Consider the following 25,418-nt stretch of genomic DNA (forward strand, 5'->3'; position numbering starts at 1 on the left):
TAATGCACGCATGTAACGTTGACGATCGCCTCGAAGAACTCGTAAAGTCCCATTTCTCGCTTGAGGCCATAGGTACCCGTCCCCTTAAACCTTTGATGTCAAAGGAGAATGAACGTTGTCAGCTTATTATGAACTTGAAAACACGGTATCTGCCCGATGAGAAACGATGGGAAACTGGACTACTCTGGAAACACGACCACATCGAACTACCGAATTCTTTGCCGATGGCTTACCGTCGCCTTCGCTGTTTGGAAAATAAAATGGTCCGCGATCCGGATCTGGAATCTTTCCTCATCGATACAATTAGGGATTATGAACGAAAAGGCTACATTAGGAAGACGACACCTGAAGAAAATATAGCTAGCGGCAAATCGTGGTATATTCCCATATTTACTGTGACCAATGTAAACAAAAATAAAAGACGCCTAGTTTGGGATGCTGCTGCCGCAGTCAATAACGTGGCACTCAATTCCGTACTGTTGAAAGGACCGGATCTCTCTAACTCACTAATAGGCATTCTCATTAGGTTTCGGGAGAGGCCTATTGCCCTTTGTGGTGATATTAGAGAGATGTTCCACCAGATACGTGTGTGCGCGGATGACCAGGTTGCGCAAAAGTTCTTGTGGCGTGATGGCGATGCCACTAGGGATCCGGACACGTACGTCATGCAGGTCATGACCTTTGGTGCAAGCTGTTCCCCGTCGTTAGCGAATTTCGTCAAAGACAAAAACGCGTCACGTTTCCAAGATGAAAATCCTGTAGCAGTTAAGGCCATTTTGGAGAACACATATGTGGATGACTGGCTGCAAAGCACGACTTCAGTGGATGAGATGATACGTCTGGCTACGAAGGTGAGAGATATTCACACCGACGGGGGATTCGAGATGCGTAACTGGATATCCAACTCCAAAGATGTCTTATTTGCATTAACGAGCCAATCGGTCCAGAGTATTAAAAATATCGACCAAGCAGACGCGAAGCACGAGAAGGTGCTTGGTATGTGGTGGTTCCCGAGTGACGACACCTTCTCATTTTTTAAAAACTTTCCGAAAGGCGTCCTAGACGAAAACATCACTCCCTCAAAACGGCAGATCTTAAGGGTAATAATGACAGTGTTTGACCCCTTGGGCCTCCTTGGGTTTTTTATGATTTACGCGAAAATCCTTATGCAGGAGGTATGGCGTTCCGGTGTCCAGTGGGACGAACTAGTCCATCGCGAAGAAGAACAGAAATGGTTTCGTTGGGTTCGTAACTTGCGAAAAATCCCAGATATTCGCATTCCACGTTGTTTTCCGCTGGTTAGTTTTTCGGAGGAACTGGAATTGCACACCTTCGTGGATGCTAGCATTGATGCTTACGCTGCCGTAGTCTACCTGCGAGCAAAGCGAGGGCCAGATATCTCTTGCAGTCTAGTAGCGTCTAAAACAAGGGTCTCCCCTCTTAAACCGGTATCGATTCCAAGACTAGAATTAATGGGTGCAATATTGGGACTTCGCCTATGTCGGTTTATTTCAAATGAACTTTCAGTCGCAGTCAATCGCCGCTTATTCTGGTGTGACTCTAAAAATGTGTTATTCTGGATAAGGTCAGACGCAAGGAAGTTTCAACAATTTGTTGCAGTACGTGTGGGAGAGATATTAGAGGACTCCAAAGTTGACGAGTGGCGCTGGGTTCCATCAGTGGATAACGTCGCAGATGAAGGTACGAAATGGGCAAAGGATCCAGAATTTAGCAGCACAAATAGGTGGTTCACAGGGCCACCATTCCTACAAGAAACTGAAGATAAGTGGCCTGCAGCAAATCTCAACGAAAAATATGATACGGAAATGATCTGTCATGTAGAGATGCAATCGTCGCAACAGTCACCATTGGGGATTTCGATACCCGACCCATCGCGGTTCTCTACCTGGGAAAAGCTGTGCAGAGCCCAGCGTTGCATACTTCTCTTTCTCCAAAATATTTCACGGGTAGCAAATGTATCAAGTCACTTTAAGAACTTTATCGGAGCAGCTGATGTAGAAGCTGCTGAGTTCGCTATTATTCGGTGCTGTCAAGAAGATGCATTTGGAAAGGAAATAAATTGTATCAAAGCCGGTAAGACAGTTCCACGCGAAAGCATCCTCTTTAAGTGCTCGCCATACATCGACGACTTAGGTCTGCTTAGAGTACGGGGTAGAATCGATATGGCAGAAAACGTTTCATTTGAAACAAAACGACCCTTAATCTTACCACGCCGCAGCCGCATAACGCATCTCATCGTCGACCTTTATCATCGTCAATTCCACCATCATCACAATGAAATAGTGGTCAACGAAATGAGACAGCGTTATTTCATACCAGGCATGAGGGCAGTAGTTAGGGAAACGACAAAATCATGTCAATGGTGTCGAATTCGGCACGCTGTTCCGAGACCGCCAGAAATGGGTGAACTTCCAAAAGAGAGGCTGGCGACATTCTCCAGGCCTTTCACGAACACAGGCATTGACTTTTTTGGGCCTTTCGAAGTAGCCGTTGGCAGACGCCGTGAGAAACGATGGGGAGTTCTCTTTACGTGCTTGACGATCCGCGCTGTCCACATCGAAATATCGTCTTCGCTTTCCACTGATTCATTCCTGCTGGTTTTAAAGCAGTTTATGGCGCGACGTGGTACTCCCCACTGTATTTGGACGGATAATGGAACGAATTTCCGCGGAGCTAGCCGCGTTCTGGAAGAGGAAATTCAGCGCTTGTCGTGCGGTGATGTTGAACGCCGCTACCCAAAAATAAAGTGGAACTTTATACCACCCGTATCACCTCATATGGGTGGCCCATGGGAACGAATGGTTAGATCAGTCAAATCAATTTTAATGGATATTTTGAAAACAACAAGTTTGAGAGAGGAGTGCCTTCGGGCGACTTTAGCTGACGTGGAACATATTTTAAATTCTCGTCCGCTGACCTACCTGCCCCTTGACGCTCCGCAAGTGGAGGCATTAACACCCAACCACTTCCTTTTAGGAAGTTCTAGTGGTATTCGCGTGGGTGATGAAACTAAAGGAAGCGGTCCTACACTCAACAAAATATTTCGTATCTCAAACCAGATAGCAGATCAATTCTGGAAGCGATGGATTCGCGAATGCTTACCCTGCTTGACAAGACGTGCAAAATGGTTCGAAAGGTCACCAGATCCCGTTGAACTTAACGACATCGTCCTTATAGTAGACGACAACACCAAACGGAATATTTGGCGAAAGGGCATAGTAGTCGACGTTCATAGGAGCAAAGATGGAGAGGTGCGCAGCGCAGTCGTGAGAACAACCGATGGATTACTCACTCGTCCCGTCGTGAAGCTCGCCAAGCTGGACGTCAAGGAGTAAACCTCGCAACGTTTACGAAGTTTACGGAGGGGGGGATGTTACGTCGCTGGTATTGTGGATAAATCCACGCCGTTGAGTTGTTAGCGCGGCGCCATAACCTGCGCTTACGAAACAAACCCGCTCGTCAGCTGTCAGTGCATTTTCACCTGTTGTTCTCCGCTAACATCAACATCTTTCTTTTTCAACGAGCCTTTGGAAGCGAGCGGAAGTATTTCATTAATCAACTAAAATTAACAGCATAATCAATTTGTATCAATAAATATCTTTGTAATCAAGTAGCTTATATTTGCATAGTTAAACACAAGTGTAAGTTGAATTAATTATATTGTTGAATCTGTGAATCTCAATAGAAAAATAAATTGCAGATTTTAGCGCTACACATACCCATAAACGTGTTGCTGAAAATATTGTTTAATTAGCATTGTCGCTAACAATGGGTTTTTATATTCTCATTGCTAAGCCTTTTTTTGACATGTTATTCTAGTTCTTGTCCTTCGGAAATGATTATCTGAGACTTAAATACATTAATAGGAGCTTCGCAATGAGGAATCAAATCTTCGTTGTCGTCTTCTGCGCTATGCTGGGAATTGTCATCTGTAGACGTTAAAACGTTAACTTCAGTTGGTAATCGCGATAGAGCATCGGCTACCGTGTGAGTTTTTCCAGGTTTGTATATTAACTTCTTATAGTTGTATTCCTCCATCCTTGCCTTCCATTGTTTTATTTTAGCATTGTTATTGCTGTTACTTAAAGCGAAGTGAGGAGTTGGTGATCGGTTAATATTTTTATTTCCTTTGCACCGTCAAGGTAGGCCCTGAGCTTATCGAGTGCCCATATAATAGCGAGTATTTCCTTCTCAATTGTTGAATAATTCTCCTCCGGTTTGTTAAGCGATCGATCTGGAGACGTAAGTAATTGCCTTATCTTTGCCAATCTCGCCTTGAGAGAGGAAGAAATTTTTTCAGGGTCAGGTAGGATTCCATCCTGTGTGACAACGTGCCCTAAAAACTCTACATGTGTCCTGAGGAATTTCGATTTTTCGTTGTTGACTTTTAGTCCTAATTTTTGAAGTAATTCAAACTCAAATTCCAAATTCTTTAAATGTTCTTCCCTATCTTTCCCTTCGGTGATAATATCATCAATGTAGACGTAACAACCTTTGCCAATTAAGGGATTCAGAACATCATTAATCATCCTTTGGATGATGGATGGCGCGTTTATAAGTCCAAATGGAAACCTGGTAACCTAATATTTACCATTGGCCGTTGAAAGCACTGTTTTCTTAATATCCTTTTCCTTCATTTTGATCTAGTGAAATCCAGATGTTAAATCAAGTGTGGTGAAATACTTGGATTTGCCTAAATTTGCTAATGTGTTATTTATATCCGGTATGGGATATGTTTCAGGAATATTTACCGTATTTAAGCGTTTAAAATCTATAACTACCGTGTACCTTTTTCCCCAGATGGGCTTGGCTTCTTCGGCACTACCCATAAGGGAGAGTGGTAAGGACTTTTTAAGGCCTAATTATGCCGTCTCTTAGCAACTCTTGTATCTGTTTATCTACCTCTTCCCTAAGATTTGCTGGGTAGGGGTATGATTTTGTGTAAACGGGTTCCTCCATTGTTGTTCTTATTTCTGCGCGGACACTTGTGTCAATAGTGCCGCTGTCCGAAGCAGGACCAACAATTTCTACGTATTTCCGCTTAATAGTTCCTATATCATTAGTAGCAGTGGTTAGGGTATTTACTTGCCTAACTGTTTTTCCTTGTAATTTAATTTCGGTATCATTTAACCGTAGCGTATTATTCCTCCTGTCAATTATAGCTCCCAAATGTTTCAAGGTGTCATCCCCTATTATACCGTTGAAAAATTTAAGGTTAGGCAATACGAAAAAATCGAGTTTAGTCATGATGCCCTAATTTTTGAAAAATTTACCAGTTACTTTGTGAGTTATCAGTACCTGCCTGGCTGCAGATTGCACAGTAAATGGTTCATCTAACTTCATGGAGCCTACAGCAATTTTATCAGAAATGAAATTTTTGTTAGCTCCAGTATCAATTATGAATCTTAGAATTCCATTATTTTTATGTGATAATTTATGTAAGGAAGGCTTGATCGGCCCCTATCATAAAATTTATTTCCTCGCCATTCTCCTGTTCATCAATCTCTTCATTTTCTGACTCAATATTATATAGTTTTGGTTGTTTCCTTGGTATATTTGAGGCATTCTCCGACCTGATAGCGGGTGCACTGTTTGGCCTGTTTATATAATTAACCTTTTGAGAATGAAATGATGGGTCGACCTCCATTGGAACAGGGGGTTTGTGGGTTGGCTATGTGGGCCGTGGGGGTAGCCCTTGTGGTTGAGTTTGCCTAGCGTTATTTTGGTTTTTATAATTATAGGTATACTAGCAGATCCGGCAGACGTTGTTCTGCCCTAAATTTGGTCTATCTGCATACATTTTAATAAGCTTTTTCCGTTTAACTCTGCCCTCGCCCCTCTACACTTTTTCCTAATCTTTGTATTCACTCCTCCCTCCGTATTTTTCGCTTCATCTATCTCCATCCTCATGTCATTCTATCTCTTTCGCAGTCTCCTTCTCTCTTTTCTCTTCTCTTAAGTTTTTCTCATTCTTCTTCATATCTTATTACCAGTCCCAGAGGGTGGTATTTATTTTGTTCCAGTCCCATTCCGAGTCTCAATCCCAGTCCCAGTCCCAGTCCCACTCCGAGTCTCAGTCTCAGTCTCAGTCCCAGTCCTACTCCTAATCACAGTCCCAGTCCGTCTCTGGTCTACATCGCAGAAAAAAGCATCGTAAATACTAATATAGGCAAATTTATATACCAAATTTCAGGCAAATCGAATAGGACGTATGTAAATAGGTATGTGGGTATTATTAATTAATTTCTTTATTTCGGCTTCGCATGCATATTTATCAGTTTTGGCAGGTTGATGCGACTAAATCGAATATCACAATGAAAATTACTTTAAAGCTATCAGCAACAGCTTTCATTTGATATCCATAATACACACACATTCTATGGGTATCCGGGTCCATGTTTTGGCCTATATCTCGAAACCCTATTAACAAAGCGGTGTAAAACTTTCACACATTAACAGCTTCAATTTGATACCCATAATGTAAAAACACATTCTAGGTATATCCGGGTCTACGTTTTGGCCTATATCTCGAGACCCTAGTCACCCAGCGGCATGAAACTTACTCTGTACTAAAGCACACATCAACAGCTTCAATTTGATATCCATAGTTTAAAAACAGATCCTAGTGTTACCCTAATGCACGTTTTGGCCTATATCTCGCGACCCTTGTCACCAATAGGTATGAAAACTACCCTGTACTAAAGCACTCATCAACAGCTTTCATTTGATATCCATATTGTATAAACATATTCTAGGGGTGCCTGGGTCCATGTTTTGGCCTATATCTCGAGACCCTAGTCACCAATAGGTATGAAAACTACCCTGCACTAAAGCGCCCATCAACAGCTTTCATTTGATATCCATATTGTATAAACACATTCTAGGGGTGCCCGGGTCCACGTTTTGGCCTATATCTCGAGACCCTAGTCACCCAGGGGTACAAAAATACCCAGTATCAAAGTACTCATAAACACCCTCTATTTGATACCCATATTGTACAAACACATCCCAGGAGTAACCAGGTCCACGTTTTGATCTCAAGACCTTAGCCAGAACGGGATAAAAAGTATCACATGTCCGTTCCCTAGTTCTAAGCTACCTCTCCACCAATTTTCAGTGAAATCGGTTCATCCGTTCTTGAGCTATGCGTAGTGTAACTAACACCACTTTCTTTTATATACATATTGAATTTTTTCTAAAAAAAAAATCATAACTCAAGAATGGCTAAACCGATTTGGGAATTCAAAATCAACTAATCATCATCTCTCCTTCCTGTATCTTTCCTAAAAATTTCATGGCAATCTTTCTATCCGTTCTCGAGTTATGGAGTGACAATCAAAATGTACACTTCTTTTTATATATGTAGATTTTATTTTTTCCGCGAACATTCAATTCGTTTGATGAATTTGGTACAGCGGAATAATTATATTTTTTGTAATTCGTATTGCTGGAGTTTTTTGGGTAAATCGAATGATTTCTTAAGTTCGTGTTTTGTATCTCTAATCAGGAAGCATACGCTTCAGGTAATGTTTCCGGTTTTTGGATTATTAAAATCCTTAAGAGTTCACCTTGCACTCCCCTAACGAAAGCTTCGAGTGCCCTATTTCTGTAACTATCTATCAGAGCGCTTGCAGCTTCCTCTGAATGTACTTGGGCATTAATCTTATTTATTATGAGTGATAGTTGGTAATTAATCCTGGCGTAAAATTGGTCTACACCAGAATTTATCTGGCTTAAGGTTGTTAATTCGTACTCTAGAGTTCTGAAATCACGCTTGTTTTCGTGGTGTAAATAGAGACAGGTTTTTATTTTTACCCAGTCATCATTAAATACGTTGTAGGAGATTAGGGCGGTATCCGCCGGTCCTCTTATTTTATTTCTAATATGCTGCATTATAGCACGAAAGATGGTCTGGTTTTGATTACCTCGTAATCTTTTAAAATGGGTTCTACACTGGAGATCCATGAAATATATTGAATCGGATTTCCGTTAAAGACTTGCAAATCCTTCACACCCTCTGGTAACCTCCTCATTTCGTTGAGTTCTACCTCTGTTGCTGGCGCAAGCGGTGCGGAGATATTTACTGAAGGAGGACTACTCCTATTCTCAAATTTACCTTTTCTGCTACTCATAACCCTCATCTGTTCGATTTGCATATTGAGTGCGCCTGTTAACTGCCTTATCACATTTTCGATATTTTCCATTTTTTCTTTTTAGATATTTGATCTTAAGCCTTACGATAGTAAACGTTTTTATTAGCAATAATTTAGTTGAGATTTTTTTTATATATATAAAGACAGTTTCTTAATATATCAATAACTTACAAATATCCGAGGAACAGATTTACGTTGATCATTACTTGGACGTCCTGCTTTGTTCTTTTTGGAGGTTTATCTCCTTACTTGGGTACAGGTGGTGTCACGTTACAGGGTAAGTGTAGTTGGCGGCTGAAGGCGATTGTAATTCAATGTGGTCTCATCGGTGAACAATACGGATATTTGATCCTTTTAATTTTGATAAAGTTTTTTACTTTTGCACTTTTGTACTCTTTGAATTTGATAATTAACTCAATTAAAGAGTGTTTTTTTGTAAAGTTCTTTATTCTTTTTAGGATTTTATCCCTTTTTATTTCGAATAAACTTTCACTTTTGAGTTTTAATAATTTACTCAGTTTAACAAGTGTTTTTTATAAAGTTTTTTTTGGGACTTTTATCCTTTTGCACTATTGTTTATGTTGGCCGCAAGTTATTGCCTGATCGCCAGTTACAACACAACTTTTAGTAATGATTGCCGTTTACAACTGAGCCCCATTCTTTTATTGAATATCCTTTTTATAATAAAAAAATTGCTTACTTGCTAATATAATGATTTTCATTTACAATAAAATTAGTTACATGCTAAATTGGTATTTTGGTTATGGAAATTTTATATAATATCGCTTACTTGCTAAATTCATCATAATTGGATTATTTCTTACTTATTTTGTTATTGCAAGTTGCGGCGGCTTATATTCCGTCGCGTTAGCTTCCGCTAAATATTGTTGTAATTTAATATTGGCTAGTCATCAGTTTACAAATAGAACAGGTAAGTAAATTAATAAAAGAGTTCTTCACATTTTGTCGCGATCACTTCCGTTCGCATAAAATGTGAATTTGCCGTTTCTGCGTTTTTGTGAATAGAGAATATTGACTGTGTTAACTTATATACGTACGTATGTTCATACTCTTTCTTATAATTAAAAAAGAAAACTGAAAAATTACACTGGTCGACGGCCAAAATTTACCAGAGACGCCGTTATGAAATTCGTATGTAAAACCACCCCCTGATTTCGAAAATCGAGTTAATTTTTGATTCTATGGTACCGTTTTTGAGATATTTGCAATTTACCGTTATTCGAAAAAACCAAAAAGATGGCTCCCTTTAATTACGTATATCTTACGAACGGGTCAAGCGATTGCAAAAAAGTTTACAGAATCGGAAAGATAATAAAATTCGCATTATACATTGTTTTTTGCTGAACCAGATAGTTTTCGAGATATTAGCTTATCATTTCAGAATTTTGTTTTTTTTATGAAAAAATATGAAAAAAATTACTTTTTGCGAGGGCAGCATTCCAAAACTACAACTTTTTATCCAGATATTTTTTCTTTGCGTAAAGCTCTGTTTAATTAGAAAAAAGATAAGCTATTATCAAAGAAAATCGATGCAAAACTGCGTAAGTTATAAGCGATCAAATAAAAATACCCAGGTTGCGCAATTTCAACGTATACCTCAAAACGTATGTATGGTATAAAGAAGAGTGAAATATCTAGCTATGCTCTGTTTCTATTTAGTTAAAAGTTCAATTTATGAACGAAATTACCCATATTTTTAATTTTTTTTTTTAATTTATGTTTATACTATATTCTAACAATCTTTATTTGATTTTACTATGTAGTCGAAATAATTATGTGTTCTACTTTGACCCTTATTCAGTTTCGGATCGGTTTCTCTTATGAGAAACCAGCAGTAATCACCCATCATTGCGACGTCCCAGAATCCTTGATATCGATTCTCAATTAATTTCATTTGCTGATTCAACCTTTCGCCATATTCGTCACTTTCGTCGCCAAGATTTGCCGGAAAAAAGCTCAAATGTGAGTGCAGAAAGCGAATTTTTAAGGACATATTTACGCCTGGAAAGAAAATATTAGTTAGGTAAACAACGACCTTTTCAAAGGTTTCCCACGCTGCTGCCTCAACTGATGAGAGTAGTCTTTTGAATTGATTATTGTTGATCAACTCTTTTATTTGTGGTCCAACAAAAATACCTTCCTTTATCTTGGCTTGAGAAATATCTGGAAAAATTGTTTTCAAATAGTCGAATGCTCCGCCTTCTTTGTCCAAAGCCTTAACAAAGTTTTTAATGAGACCGAGCTTGATGTGTAAGGGTGGAAGTATGACTTTCTCTTTCTTGACAAGAGGGGTGTATTTGATGTTATCCACACCAACGGTAAACTCGACTCTTTCCGGCCAATCCTTTCTGACGTAGTGGTCCTTACGAGCTCGGCTATCCCACTTGCAAAGGAAGCAGCAGTGCTTGGTGTAGCCACTTTGTAGACCGCATAGCATTGCAACGACTTTGAGATCAGAACATATTTTCCAATCATGCTCTTCATATTTGATGAATTTGAGTAGTTTTTGCATTTCCTCGTAGGTTTCCTTTGTATTTACTGCATGTACGGTCGGGATAGAAGGCTGTTTGTTACCAATATGCAATAATACAGCCTCCAAACTCAGTTTATTGCTGTCTATGAACAATCGCCAGTCTTTTGAATCATATGTTTGACCAAACTCTTTGAATAAACCAGGAATGTCGTTGTAGTAGCATATACTGTCTTTCTTGGTATAGTGTTTGGAAAATGGTTCGTGACGAGTTCTACAATATATCACCTTAACATCGGATGACACAAATTTAAATTGTTCCATACGAGAAGTGTGGATCTCGGCCTTTTCCTTGGATAGTTCCAAATCTCTTATCCAATCATTAAGCTGTGATTGTGACAGAACTTTTCTCTCGTTTCCCATGCGAAATTCAGTACAACTTGATTCCCCGCACTCAGATATTACTATTGACAATGGAACTGGATCCGCAACTGCCGTTGAATGTAGTACTGGTAATGTCACTGTAGGTACGCTGGCATAGGTTACTCTTCTTGATCTTCCAACGCCAAGTACTTTTGTTTGACAAATATAACACTCTATTGAATGGCAAGTAGGTTCTCTCCATATCATTGCTGTATCAAATTTTATTTGTTGTCCTGATTCCGACTGAATCAGTTGTACTCGACACGATGTACACAAAGTGTTCGGTGTCCATGGTTTTTCAGCATTTTTAGGCTCAATGCCAAAATACTTGGAGTATAAAGTTTTCATATGATCTGAGAACACTCGTCGTCGCCTTATGATAGTATATTGGCCACACATGAAACAGAACATATCTGGATCGTTACTACACACAAAATCTCGCGTCCTTTTACTCATTTTATTTTTTTAATAAACCACGGGTTTGAAATTTGACTTATGAACTGAACTATCTCCGGCGAGCCTTGCAGATGTTTTGAGGTTTCAAGGCGCATTAACTCATATTTATACTCGGAACAAAAATAAAATTGAAAAAATCAAATCGTACCTAGACAGAAAGGTTCCTTTTTATACGAAGCTGGGAAAAGTAAAATACTACCTGCTTTAGATGTAGGCTTTAAAAATTTTCTGTATCTTATAATTTGAAAATCTACCTGCATACTTACCCATAAGTGACGGAAATACATGTTTATAACTACATGCCTACAGCAGGTTTCGAATCCAACCACTCTTCCTTTCGATGCAACCACTCTACCTACTATAAAACAATTCGAGTATTAAAAGTACTATTTGATTTATTTAAAGAAAAAGTATTATCATTGTTATGGTGTTATTCGTTTATCAGGATAATATCCCATTTGTACTTTATACCTTTAATATATGTATGTATACATACATTGAAGTTGCGCAACCTGGGTATTTTTATTTGATCGCTTATAACTTACGTAGTTTTGCGTCGATTTTCTTCGATGATAGCTTATCTTTTTTCTAATTAAACAGAGCTTTACGTAAAGAAAAAATATCTGTATAAAAAGTTGTGGTTTTGGAATGCTGCCCTCGCAAAAAGTAATTTTTTCATATTTTTTCATAAAAAAAAACAAAAATCTGAAATGATAAGCTAATATCTCGAAAAATATCTCGTTAAGAAAATAATAGTGTATGATGTGTTTATAGCAAATTTTATCGTCTTTCTGATTCTTTAAACTTTTTTGCAATTGCTTCACCCGTTCGTGAGATATACGTAATTAAAGGGAGCCATCTTTTTGGTTTTTTCGAATAACGGTAAATTGCAAATATCTCAAAAACGGTACCATAGAATCAAAAATGAACGCAATTTTCGAAATCAGGGGGTGATTTTACATACGAATTTCATAATGGCGTTTCTGGTAAAGAGAAAAAGTTGAAATTCGTGGTCCAATGTTATTTGAGAAAAAAAGCGTCAAAAATGATTAAAAAACGAACTAAAATACGAAGTCCATATTATGCACCTATTTTTCTTATGAGTAATATCTTTACTAATTTGGTGACTTTTTCCCATCGTTTTTTTATTGTCTGTATTCCCAGCAATTCCAATATTTTCCTTATTTTTAAGACGTTTAATTTTATTATCGCACTTTCGTTTTGCTAAGCGACCCTTTTGCGGTTTGGAATGCTTGTCGTATGGTTTGTTTATATAAGCGTTCATTGGTGCCATCAACTTTTAAAGCATCATTAATTTAACAAAAATTAGGTCTTGTTTTGCATATATATATAAATATAAAAAATAACACAGTGCTACACAAAACACAAAAGTGTATTGGAGTATTCACGCCAGCAGCTTATCTGTTTAAAAAATTATCTGCCTCTAGTATATTTTGTTTTTGGAAATAATGTAAAAAATATACCACATTAGCATATAAGCTGATAACTAGGCTCGCGAGAATACCCATTATATATGCCTGGTAAATGATGTTTTTCTTGCAGGTCTCGTCAAGTAGAACATGAATTGTGGTAGGAGGTTTTGCAAACACACCCAAAATCTTGAGTTACGGTAAAAAACTCTTTCAAAGGGAAGAAAACTTCCTTCCTTTCCTATGATACATAGTTAGGAAATTTTTCATATGTGTGATATTGTTCAACATAACTCAAGATTTTAAAAATGTTTCGCAGATTTCGCTTGCTTAACCCCTTTTTACTATTTATATTAATTTTCTTTTTTGTATTGGAATAGTAGTAATATTACTAAGTAAACAAATTACGAATATGTTTTTAACTATAAGCTGATACTGCACTTTTATAAAAAACAACGAACAAGTTTTACACGCAAATACTTGCTACGAATATAGGTACATTAGGCCGGGTCGATTTGTGGGGAGGCAAAAAAATCGTCCATTGCTCTGTGAAAATCATATTCTAGGGATCAAAATAAGAAACTTTGCCGAAGGAACCATACCTCTAAAACGAATTCTGATGTCCCCCCCTTTGGGTCGTAAGGGCAAATTTTGAAAAATCCCACTTTGAAATGCCTATGTTTTTTCTTTTTGGAGTTCATTTTTCTCTTTAGAAATTTATTTAGTCAGAACATATGTAAATGAAAAAATGAATTTAACTTAGTAATAGAAAAGAAATTTAAAAAAATTATTAGAAATTAGCGTTTTTACAACCCCCTTTTAAAACCAAGGCATCACTGTGATGCATTTGAATGTCGTAAACATAGTTGTGTGGGTTTTTATTCAACCGTTTTAAAAAATGAAGATATCTTACTTACTTACTTACTTAATTGGCGCTTAACCGTCTAAACGGTTATGGCCGTCCATGAAGATATCACTGTGACACAATTGCAGATCGTAAAATTGCTTGTGTTGTTTTTTTTAAGCCACCACAAGACACAGCATGTAGAATTTAAATTGCCCCTACCCAAAAGTTCGACCCAAAGGGGGGAACATCAGAATTCGTTTTAGAGGTATGGTTCCTTCTGCAAAGTTTCTTATTTTGATCCCTAGAATACGATTTTCACTGAGAAATGAGCGATTTTTAAATCGACCCTCCCTAAGGTAAATATATATGTACATACACGCCCCGATTCTAGTGTGGTAACAACATTCTTCACCACGGTAACGAAATCATGTGGCAACTTTTACACCCTTTTGGTATTCTACCCGCGAAAGTAGCCGGATATTTTTTACCCACAAAAGTAGGTGGTTACATCGAAATAACCACACGACAGCTGTTGTTTAGGACAAGGCAAAACTGAAAAATAAAGAACTGTATGCAAATAAGTGAAGATAATAGTAAAAAAGTGTTGCCTCTTGCTATACATATTTGTTTACATTATGTACTTTCACGGAGTAAATTACAATATATATACAATATACAATATAGTAGAAACTTATCATGCATAATATGCATATACACATCGGACCGTTTATTCGTTAACCTCATATCTAAAAATGAGACATTTTCGGTAAAGCGAACACGGTTGCCACACCATGTTTTCATTTGGGACAGAAATTCATCGAAAAAAGGGACCACATTTTTGTTTTATTTTATTAGTATAAAATACAAAATTTTAGGATGTTTCCATATACAATTTTACTAAACATAGTGAAGACTTTCCTTTAATTCAAGCTGAACAAACAAATATATGTGCATGCAACCAAAAATGGTACTATATTTTGACATAGGATAAGTCCATGTCTTTCACCAGCCAAACGTTGTGAACCTAGTTTTGGCCACAAAGCTCTTGGTTCTAGCATTATGTTGTTTATTGCAATGAACTAAAATGTATAGTGCAGTAAGGTTTTAGTAAGAAAGGTTCAAAGTTTGCGTTCTGGTGTTGCCGAACTATGTATGTGGAAAACTCAATAAATCATAAATGAAACTAGGCAATTTTGTTAGTGCTATTTTTATAGATGCTTACTTTTTCCCTTAACGTTTAAACTTCATATAAGAGCCTAGATTCAGTAAGTGTGAGTTTTGATCCCAGGCCTCAGGAGTTCTGCTAGCACCTACGGGAATAATTTTATACAAAACATTTCTTCCGAAATCAAATCTTTTTTCCATTTGCTTCCTTCCGTCTTCGAGTTAAAATATTTCTTGCGCCAAGATACTTAGTTTTCAATTACATTGCGTGGCTTAACACCACAAAAGTCCTGGAATTCCTTGAACTCATTGAACTGGGTGAGAAAGATTTAAATATCAGCGTGTCAAACGAGAAGTAATGCATAGAATTTCTTTGTACAAGTTTTGAAAGTGCTTGGCTCACGGCAGAGTGCTCGCTATAAGCTATGCTAGGCGAGAAGCAATTTTTATTTTCATATATTTTACAGAGTGTTGTATAACCGATCGAAATATCTAGCCGTTATTAATATTATTATAGAACAAGAATTTTTTTTTTTGATTACTCGGTTATTTCATCAACAATTAACGACAATGCGTTTGCCAACACTTTTCTTTTTAATGCCAGGCATAAATATATCCTAGCTTAAATGTTATTGTTCTGATACATTTTATTGACTGAATAGTTTTTTATGGTGAGAGTTCCATTGAAGTAAATTCAAAATTATATGGGGCTAACAAAAGTGTGGCGAATTTTTGGGCAATATTGTGAATTTTTACCTGAGTGAAAAAGAAAGAAAAGTACTAATTGTGGCTACTGCCTAAAAAGGATCAAAATTGAAGAAAAGGGACCAGCGGACCAAATGGGGTTGGAAGGGACCATTTTTGGTCCAAACGGACCAAAGAGGCAACCGTGAATGCGAAAAAAACTACCTTTCAAATTTCTCCACAGACACTGGTGAGTTTTTCGGTAATGACAGCGTTACCACTTAGGCCAGAATCGCGGATAAAAGAACTGGTAACGATATTCGGTTACATAATGTTCTGGGTACTATTTTACCGGTAACGCTCAGAACGGGGCGAAAATCACAATATTTCAGTAGTTCACAGAACTTACCGTTATGCTTGCTGAAACTCCACAATGTGCACATACCGAATAAGAAGAAACCTATTATTATAATAAATCTAATTTATTCAAGGTATGTTTGAGCTCTAGGCCAATATATACATATGTTTATTAAAATGCAGCAAATGTGTTTAAACCATTCGACAAATATTGTTTAAACACATTTGCTGCATTTTAATAAACATATATACATACATATATACATATATACATATATACATACTTCAAACTGAAGTCGAAATATTGGCAAGACAAACCATTCTAAAAATATATATACATTGTTTAAACACATTTGCTGCATTTTAATAAACATATGTATATATTGGCCTAGAGCTCAAACATACCTTGAATATATCAACTAAAAGGCCGGAACACAAGAAATTAATAATAAATCTAAGTAATTTAACTGAAAAACTCACTTAAATAGTTTAAATTTGTTTTTTATTATTTATTTTTCAATGTTTTCACTACAATGAACGCGCTCAAATCTTCACACGAATAATCGACTTAAGCGTGCCACAAAACGATACAAAGAAAACATTTACATATGTAAAAGTATGAATATATGTACGTATATAAGTATTTATTTCACACGAACTTTCACGAAGTTTTAAAATCTCTATTACGAAGAATGCATAGAAATGTCTTCATTACAAGTCAGCATACAATCTAGGTGAATGTAATAAATTATTTGTAAGGGTTTCGTAATGCATAATGTGGAAGGATCGCAGACTCACTTCGCCGCTGGGTGGGTATACGTGCTTGAGAATATCGCTGAAAGAGCGACTTGACCGTGTGAGTAAGCACGTATGTATGATGTTATCAGAGTGGAGAAATATGAATTAGAGGTTTACGCCGATCACTTTATCGGTGGCGGCGGCGTAGGCTCTATTATATACCGGCGGCGGTGGAATGGTCGGTTCGAACCTAACCCCGGAATTGGCAGTGCTGCGTCTGTTGTAAAGAAATAGAGATACATAAAATGGTCACACTTTTGTTTGTATATCTCGTGCCAAGCGTAGGTTCACCTGGGGTTAACTCTTAATAATCGTCGCGAACACAATTTCTTTAAATTATTTGTAGCTCATTGGCGGTAATGCACACAAGCGGCTTACGGTTGCTATTAATTCTCATGACGCTCGTGGCACTCCCCATCAGGGAGAGAAATGAGATGCTAACTAAACAGTCCCTGTTGAATACCCAGAAACCTGGGCATCCCAATAGACATCTGATTGATGAGCCAACACCGCCTAGGGACTTAAGGAGTCATCTCCGTAAGCATTTTGAGGAAATACGGCACCTGAGAACTCAGCCGTATGAAGCAAAAAAACACAAGCAGATCCTTGGTGAACTCACAAACAGGCGTCGGACCTTTATGCAAGGAATTGCCCGGTGAATCCAGTACTCAAAAAACAGTACCTAAAACTAGCGGAAGAGGAACGCATACTCCCCAGGGAAACGCGAGTCACTCTGGCTCAACTTCGTTCTTGATACTGTAACAGGTTAAACTCTTACATATCCAGAATCAACCCCGACATACAAAATGTATGCCCGCTTGCAATGTGTCCCCACATGACACCAATCATCTCTTTAATTGTAATGTGGAACCAACGCCTCTAACACACCTTTCATTATGGTCCACCACTGTTGAAACAGCAAGTTTCCTTGGACTCCCGTTAGAGGATATTGATGACAATTTGTGATAGGTCGCAGATATTGGTGCGGCGAAGCATTGATACAACAACAACAACAACAACGCTCTTGGCACAGGGCGCCTCCAGTTTTTTCGGCTGTTTTTAAGAGCTACAATTCGCGATGTGACCATTCGGCCAAGGATGCCGCCCTCGTCTAAGTGGATGTCATTGCGAAATGGGTGAAAGTAGTATAATCCTCGGCGCATCTACATAATTAAAATTTTACAAGGGCCCTGGATAAAATTTTTAAAATGTAGACCAAAGTTTGCAGACGTTTGTGCTGACAACATTAATTTAAATAGTCTTAGATAAATCAAAACGATATTTTAGAATGAAAGTCGACCGATTTTCAGTTGAAAGATGTTAACTGTTCTTTTCCAGCCTTTTTTTTCTCTGTCGTTGTGGCAGCGCACTGCTCTCAAGCGGTCCGATCAAACCAGGCTAATCCTGTTTTTTTTGTTTTTTTTTTTTTTTGTTTAATTCATACATTCCTTTTATTTTTTTATATCCTAATACTCATTTATGTGTTATTTATAATTTTTTTTGTTACCGAGTCTTTGAGAGGCAGTGGCTTCTTAAGCGCCGAGATCTAAAACCGCTCAGCTACAGAGAAACTCATCAGCTGAGAAATATAGATTCACAAAATACAATAGATTAAAAGTATAAATATAATTTTTTAATTATTAAGATCGAGTCCGAAACATCAATTATTCTCGAGTGAGAGTTATAATCTTCACACAAACATAGAAAAGGTTCGTGTAGTTGGAAATTGCTTCTGCATTCTTTAAGAATTATAGGTTTATAATGCCTTGAAACTCGGCATGGAACATTCAAGTTTACTTCATTCAAAAGAAATGGGATTGAAATCGATCCATTTAAAAGGCTAGCCATAAATAGTCACCTAGCATTGCTCTACGACTTGCAAGGGTAGGAAGATTTATTAGTTTTAATCGGTTAGTGTAAGGAGGAAGATTATACGGAGAGTCCCATTGAAGATTTCTCAAGGCCAAAAGTAAAAACTGTTTTTGAATTGATTCTAGTCTATCCACATGAACTTGATAACGCTGATTCCAAATTATCGATCCATATTCTAATATCGGCCTCACCAATGATGTAAAAAGGGTTTTTGTAACGTAAGGATCACTAAACTCTTTTGCCCATCTTTTCACAAATGCCAAAACTCCTCTCGCTTTATGATATAAGAGCTCATTATGGATGACCGCGTAGCTTCAGAGTAGTTCAACTGTCCATTACATTAGGGTAATAGCACAAACGGTCATTAGTTGGAATGTCTTGGGAAAGCTTTTGCTTCACCACTTTCAGTGTTCTTGCGAAGGACAAAGCCTCACCTGGTAAATATATGTGCCTACGTATTCACATTTGTAAAAGGAGCCGTAACGTGTAGGTGATATTTAAACTTGGTTGATAGGATATAATCAATGTGATTCACTCCAAGGGACTAGTTTGGGATAGTGCCGCCAACTTTAGGAAATGTCAAACCGGGAGGCTTTGATATTGAAGGATGAAGTGTGAAAATCAAAATTAACATTTCAGACGCTATTGTATAGTTTCGCAAATAAACAACAGATGTTTGATTGTAAGACCAAGTGATTTTTCAAACCCTTCTCATACGTACATACATATATCCTCAACTTAAGTATGAGGAAAGAATCATTCCAAAGAGGTGTTTATGCCCCTAGAACCTACTAAAGGATTTTGCACCACTGATTTCGCTTATTCTTTCAGCCAATCCCAATAAAACTTTTTTTTAAATCGGCACCTTTTTTGGGTATTTTACTTTTTTAACAACGTGAGGACAATGTTCGCCGTGGGTCATTTTATTTGAATTCATTATTCATTATTAATTTTTTGAAAAAAAAATAAATTAAGTATGAAAAGTGAGCATATAAATTATTCTATAACATTTCTTTTAGTGTTTTGTTTTAATAACTTGGTAAATTGGGCGATGCAAAGTCCGTGTTAAGCTGACATCGAAAACACCTGTTTTTTTAAATAACTTTTGAACAGTTAGAAAGAGTTAAATTTCGCAATTAGTTTCTTATAACTGGCAGTGATGCGCATCCGTTGATACCACTTTCGACCATATCCGACCAATTTTCGACATAAACAATAAGTGGCCTAAACAGTCTTAAACGAGAAAATATAGTACGCGCCGGACGCCGCCGCCGCCGCTCCGATATTTTGGACAATCGGAGGCGGCGTGCAAAAAACGACCAAAATCGGCGGCGGCGTTTATCGGCGGCGTATATCTCTAATATGAATGCTGGAAAAGCAACTTGAAATTATTTTTACATGTATGTAGGTATGTAGGTATTAGAGGTTTACGCCGGTCACGTAATCGGCGGCGTGGCCGGCGCGCTGACGAAGTGATCGGCGTAAACCCCTGAATTGAATGGCTGGACTTCAGAGTATCACATTGTCCACAACTAATGAATATGGAGACATACTGCTGACGCCAATGGTATTTTCGACGATCTGGAACAATATCATTAACTTGTGGATGAAGATCTGGGTGGCTTTTGAAGCGAAAATATAAAAAAAGTAATATTTGGAAAGGTTTTGTTTATATGCATTTAAGGAAATCGACGTTTCGGCCATTTCGGAAAGATCCGCGGTTTCGGGAGTAGCTCCTTGCGGAGAGAGGGAGAAATATTTAGAATTGTCCCACTTTTGTATCATAGTCTCACCGAAGGAGGTGCTCTGGGCTAACTATAATACCCGTCGTCGGCACGATTTCTTTAAATCATTTGTGGCTACATGCTGGTAACGCACAAAGGCGACTTAGAGTTGCTATCAATTATCTACTAGTAGTCATGACTCTGATCGCACAATGCTGGTGTTGATCGCCCCAAAGGGCGCCTTCAGTTTTTTCGGCTGTTTTTAAAAGCTACAATTCACCACGTGCGAACAGTAGCAATTCCGACCACCGGTCGCTACCACGCATACTGGCCCTTATACCATATGCCAGCACAGAGGCCATAGGACTGCGACTTCGAAGTCATACCTTCGTCGACGTTACTTTCCTAGAAGATCTAGGTGTAGCTCCGAAGACTTTCTGATAGATGTGTTTGTCGCGCTATGCTTCCGAGCTACACCAAAAAACACCTTGAAACGTTTGGGAGTAACTATTCGGCCAAGGATGCCGCCCTCGAAATCATAACCAGTCTAAGTGGACATCATTGCGTAACACATAGGTGGAAATGGTATAATGCTTGGCGCATCTACATGCATTATTTAAACTTTACAAGGTCCGTGGATAAAAGTTTTAAAATGTAGACCAAAATTTACAGACGTTTGTGTTCGATACATTGACCTCAATAATCTTCGTTTCCGGCCTTATGATATAAGAGCTGATTATGGATGACCGCCTTCAGTTTTCAAACTAGTTCGACTATCCCCTATGTTAGGCTAGTAGAACACCCGGTCATTTGTTCGACTGTCTTGAGAAAGCTTTTGCTTCACCACTTTGAGTGTTCTTGCGAAGGACCAAGCCTAACCTTATTAAAAAATGTTGATAGGCTATATCCAATGTGATCACTCCAAGCGACTAGTTGGGATAGGGCCACCAACTTTAGGAAATGTCAAACCGGGAGAGTTGGGTGCTCAATGATAAAGTGTGAAAATCAAAATTAAGATTTCAGACGCTATTTTATATTTCAGTAAATAAAGTGATTTTTCAAACCCTTCTCATACATACGTGTTGAAGATATATGCAACTTAAATATGAGCTGAGAATCATTCCAAAGGAGAATTTAAACCACTGAAGCCTACTATAGGATTTTGTATCACTGATTTCGCTTATTCTTTAAGCCAATCGGGATATAAAATTCGGCACCTTTTTCGGGTAATTTGCTTTTTTAACAATTTGAGAACAATTTGAAAATATGTTCGACTTGGGACACTTTATCTAAATTCATTGTACTTTATTAATTTTTTGTAAAATTGTGCGAAGTGAGCATTTAAATTTATTATACAATTTTTCTTTAAGTGTTTGGTTTTAATAACTTGGTGAATTCGGTGATGCGAAATCCGTGTTAAGCTGGAATTGAAAGCGCCTGTTTTCTCAAATAACTTTTGAACGGTTAGAAAGTGTTTAATTTCGCAATTGGATTTTCATAACTGGCAGTGATGCGCATCCCTTGATACCCCTTTCGACCACATCGGACCAATTTTCGAGATGAACAATAAATAGACAGTCTTAAAAGAGTAGAAAATATTGTGACGAATACTAGTGCCACCAAGTGATACTCACATCACTAGTCTGATGCTAAGTAAATGAAGCCACAACAACACTTGTTCCATAACTTGTTTCTACATAAACGAATCAATCATTATGTCTACACATATGTACGTACACGCAGCCGAGAAGCAACGCATAACCACATGCATATATCTGAGATACTCCCGAAAGTATGCAATAATTGTGTAAGTATCACTCACATATACACGCGCATGGGGTATGAGAGAAGCTATAAAATTGTGCATCTGTAGTTATAGCTGAGAAATTTATAGCTGATAACTAACTAGTAAATTCTGGAAATAGGAGCGCTTAGAAATAAGTCGGCGAGGAAACCGGACAGTATAAAAGCGGCAACAGTTGAGGCATGACAAGTCAGTTCGATTTAAGAACGCTATCTGTCGAGCAATAGAAGTGTTATTTTGAAAGTAGTATAATAAAGACCATTTTGCATTGTCGAATATTGGAGTTATTTATTCAACAGTTTAGTGATTCGAACGTTAGCAGAAGCAAATAAGCGGAATTGCAGTAAAATCGTAACAGTTGGTGTCAGAAGAGGAATTGTTGAATAAATTCCAAAGATTTCGAATACAACTTGGACATGGCAAAGTTGAGTGAATTAAAGATCCAGCAAATGAAAAAGGAGTTGGAGAACCGTGGTTGAATATAACCGTCAAGAAGATCGAAATTCAAGCACGGCTACGAGAGGTAATGGAGTCGCAAGGAATTGATGTGGGCGAGTATGTCTTTTATCCTGATGTGGAAGAGCCAGCGAATAAAGTGGAAGAGAAGATAGAGACTCCGAATCCATTGGCAAGTGTTGACACTAACGCGATACTAGCAGTGTTGAACCAAATGATGTCACAAATTTCATCACAATTGGAATCCCAGGAGAACCGTATAACGTCCAAGATTGAAGCACAAGAAACACGTATTTCAGAAATGTCGACACAGATAACATTCAAGATGGAAACTCAACTGGAAGAACAAAAGACAAATATAACATCTCAATTGGCAGAACAGAAGACATATGTGGTATCCCAAATGGAATCACAGGAGACACATATATCCGAAATGTCGTCACAAATAACATCAAGGATTGAAACACAGGAGGCACGTGTATCCGAAATGTCGTCACAAATAGCATCCAGGATTGAAGCGCAGGAGGAACGTATATCCGAAATGTCGGGAAAAATTTCAGCACAGGTATCATCGCAGATCTCTGCACAACTAGAAGCCCATGTGGACGAAAAAATAATGCAGTTTGGGAACAAAATCGAGGCTGAGGTAAATGTTTTAAAAGGTCGTATACAGGAGCTGCACCTAAATCGCCCAGTTATTTCAGCAAGCAATACGAAGGTAAAGACTCCATCTTTTGACGGCCCTGTTCCTTTCCAGGTCTTTTAGCTACAGTTTGAGAAGACCGCAGCAGTGAATAACTGGAATGCTGAAGATAAATTTGCAGCTCTATTCGTAGCATTGAAGGGGCTAGCAGCCGAAATCCTACAGACTATTCCCAAAGGAAAGCGGAAAAACTATGAAGCATTGATGGCCGCTGTCTTTAATGGAAGCGCGAGAGACGTTATGGAAGCGAGCATAGAAAACAGATATACCAAATTGAGTTGCAAAATCGTTACCAAAAAGCTAATGAGACTTTGCAAGAGTTTGCTTCGGATGTTGAAAGGTTGGCTCATTCGGCAAATGCGGACTCACCCGTGGAGTACACCGAGAGGGTAAAAATTCAGATTTTTATAAATGGCACACGGGACGTAGAAACGAAACGAGCTACTTATGCGAACCCAAAGCCAACATTTGCTGAAACGGTATCCCATGCCCTGACTCAGGAAACTGCCTCACTTTTGACTAAGCCAGCGTACAAAGCTCATCGTGTGGAAGTGGAAAGACCAGATTGGGTAGACACAATTTTGGAAGCACTGAAGGGATCACAACAGAAAAATGCCGGAGTTATGAAATGTTTCAAATGCGGCAACCCAGGTCACATTGCACGACATTGCAGCACCGGTCCCAATAGTTCCATCAATGTGCCGTAAACGCAGAGCTGAAGCAGATGAGGAAATCTCCAAATCGACTAAATCGTTAAACTAAAGCGAGTCAGCCGCAAGGGGCGACAGCTGGCTCCCGAAATGGAATGCCCCATAATCTCTATCTCGCAAATTGGAAGAAGGTCACCGTCGGAGGACATGTGGATGGAAAGGAACGTTTACTGACTGTAGATACGGGTGCATCCCATTCCATCATTCGATCAGATTTAGTCAACAAGAAGATAAGACCATTGCTGGGAGTAAGATTACGTACAGCCACTGGAGAAGACACCACGGTTCTAGGTGAAGTAGCATGTGAAGTAGCAATTGGGAACGTCACGGTACTACACAATTTTTTTTTTTGGCAAAGATTCTTGACGAAATCATAATTGGAGTAGACTTTAAGATCGATATGCAAATCAAGACGATGCGTTATAAGAACATGGATGTGCCACTTAAATTCGGCTACGAGAGAGGCTACAGCAGTAAACGAGTGCTGGTTGAAGAAAGTGAGCACATACCACCAAAATCAGAAGCAGTCATCTGGGCAAAGATTGATGGAGATTGTGGGAAAAAGAAATTGTGGGTTGTCGAAGCAGCAAACAAACCAACACCGAACGTACTTGCAGGAAAAACTCTGGCTATAACAAAACAAGATGGACGTATCCCGGTAAGAGTACTCAATGAGTTCAAGTCACCACTCAAACTGACCAGATGAGCTATTTTGGGAAGATGCCAAGAGGCTGAAGTAATAATCAATTGTGAACAGCTCCAGGAGGAGGTTTCAACTAGCAATATTGATCTTTCAGATGACATCATGGCATGGACGGAGGAACTAGAGGAAGACTATCAGAGTAAGGCAAAACCAATGCTCCTAAAGTACGCGAACATATTTGACCAATATGGCTCCAAACCAGGCCGCAGCAACGTTGTGAAACATCAAATTGACACTGGAGTTGGGAGGCCGATCCGTCAAAATCCACGTAGTGTTCCACTGGCGAAGCGTGAAGTTGTCAGTCACAGCGACAGCGGCGTCATCGAACCATCAGCTAGTCCATGGAGCTGACCGGTGGTAATTGTGAAGAAGAAGGATGGGAAAATGAGGTTTTGCGTGGACTACCGCAAGTTGAACGACGTCACGAAAAAAGATTGCCAAGAATTGACGATACTCTGGACTCGCTATCTGGTACGAAGTGGTTTTCCACACTGGACTTGAAAAGCGGCTACTGGCAAGTTGAGATGAAGGAGGAAGATAGAGAGAAAACAGCCTTCAGTGTCGGTGGTGGTCTTTGGCTGTTTACAGTGATGCCTTTGGACTTTGTAATGCACCAGTTACT

General features: G+C 38.5%; 1 protein-coding gene and 1 long non-coding RNA gene across 10 annotated transcripts in view; one reads left to right on the forward strand and one right to left on the reverse strand.

Annotated features, from left to right (window-relative positions):
* LOC137234211 (uncharacterized) overlaps positions 1 to 16,573 on the reverse strand; it is a 154,205-nt gene extending 137,632 nt beyond the window's left edge. Inside the window, exons 1-2 of the long non-coding RNA XR_010947730.1 lie at positions 16,432 to 16,573; positions 16,079 to 16,129 (exon numbers count right to left, since the gene is read on the reverse strand). This is a non-coding gene — a long non-coding RNA (uncharacterized lncRNA). The remainder of the gene's footprint in view (positions 1 to 16,078; positions 16,130 to 16,431) is intronic.
* The window catches only part of bt (projectin protein bent), a 3,328,983-nt gene that overhangs the window by 1,503,821 nt on the left and 1,799,744 nt on the right, over positions 1 to 25,418 (forward strand). The window lies entirely within an intron of this gene.

Source organism: Eurosta solidaginis, chromosome X (genome assembly GCF_040869045.1).
Source record: "Eurosta solidaginis isolate ZX-2024a chromosome X, ASM4086904v1, whole genome shotgun sequence".
NCBI classification, from domain to species: Eukaryota; Metazoa; Arthropoda; class Insecta; order Diptera; family Tephritidae; genus Eurosta; species Eurosta solidaginis.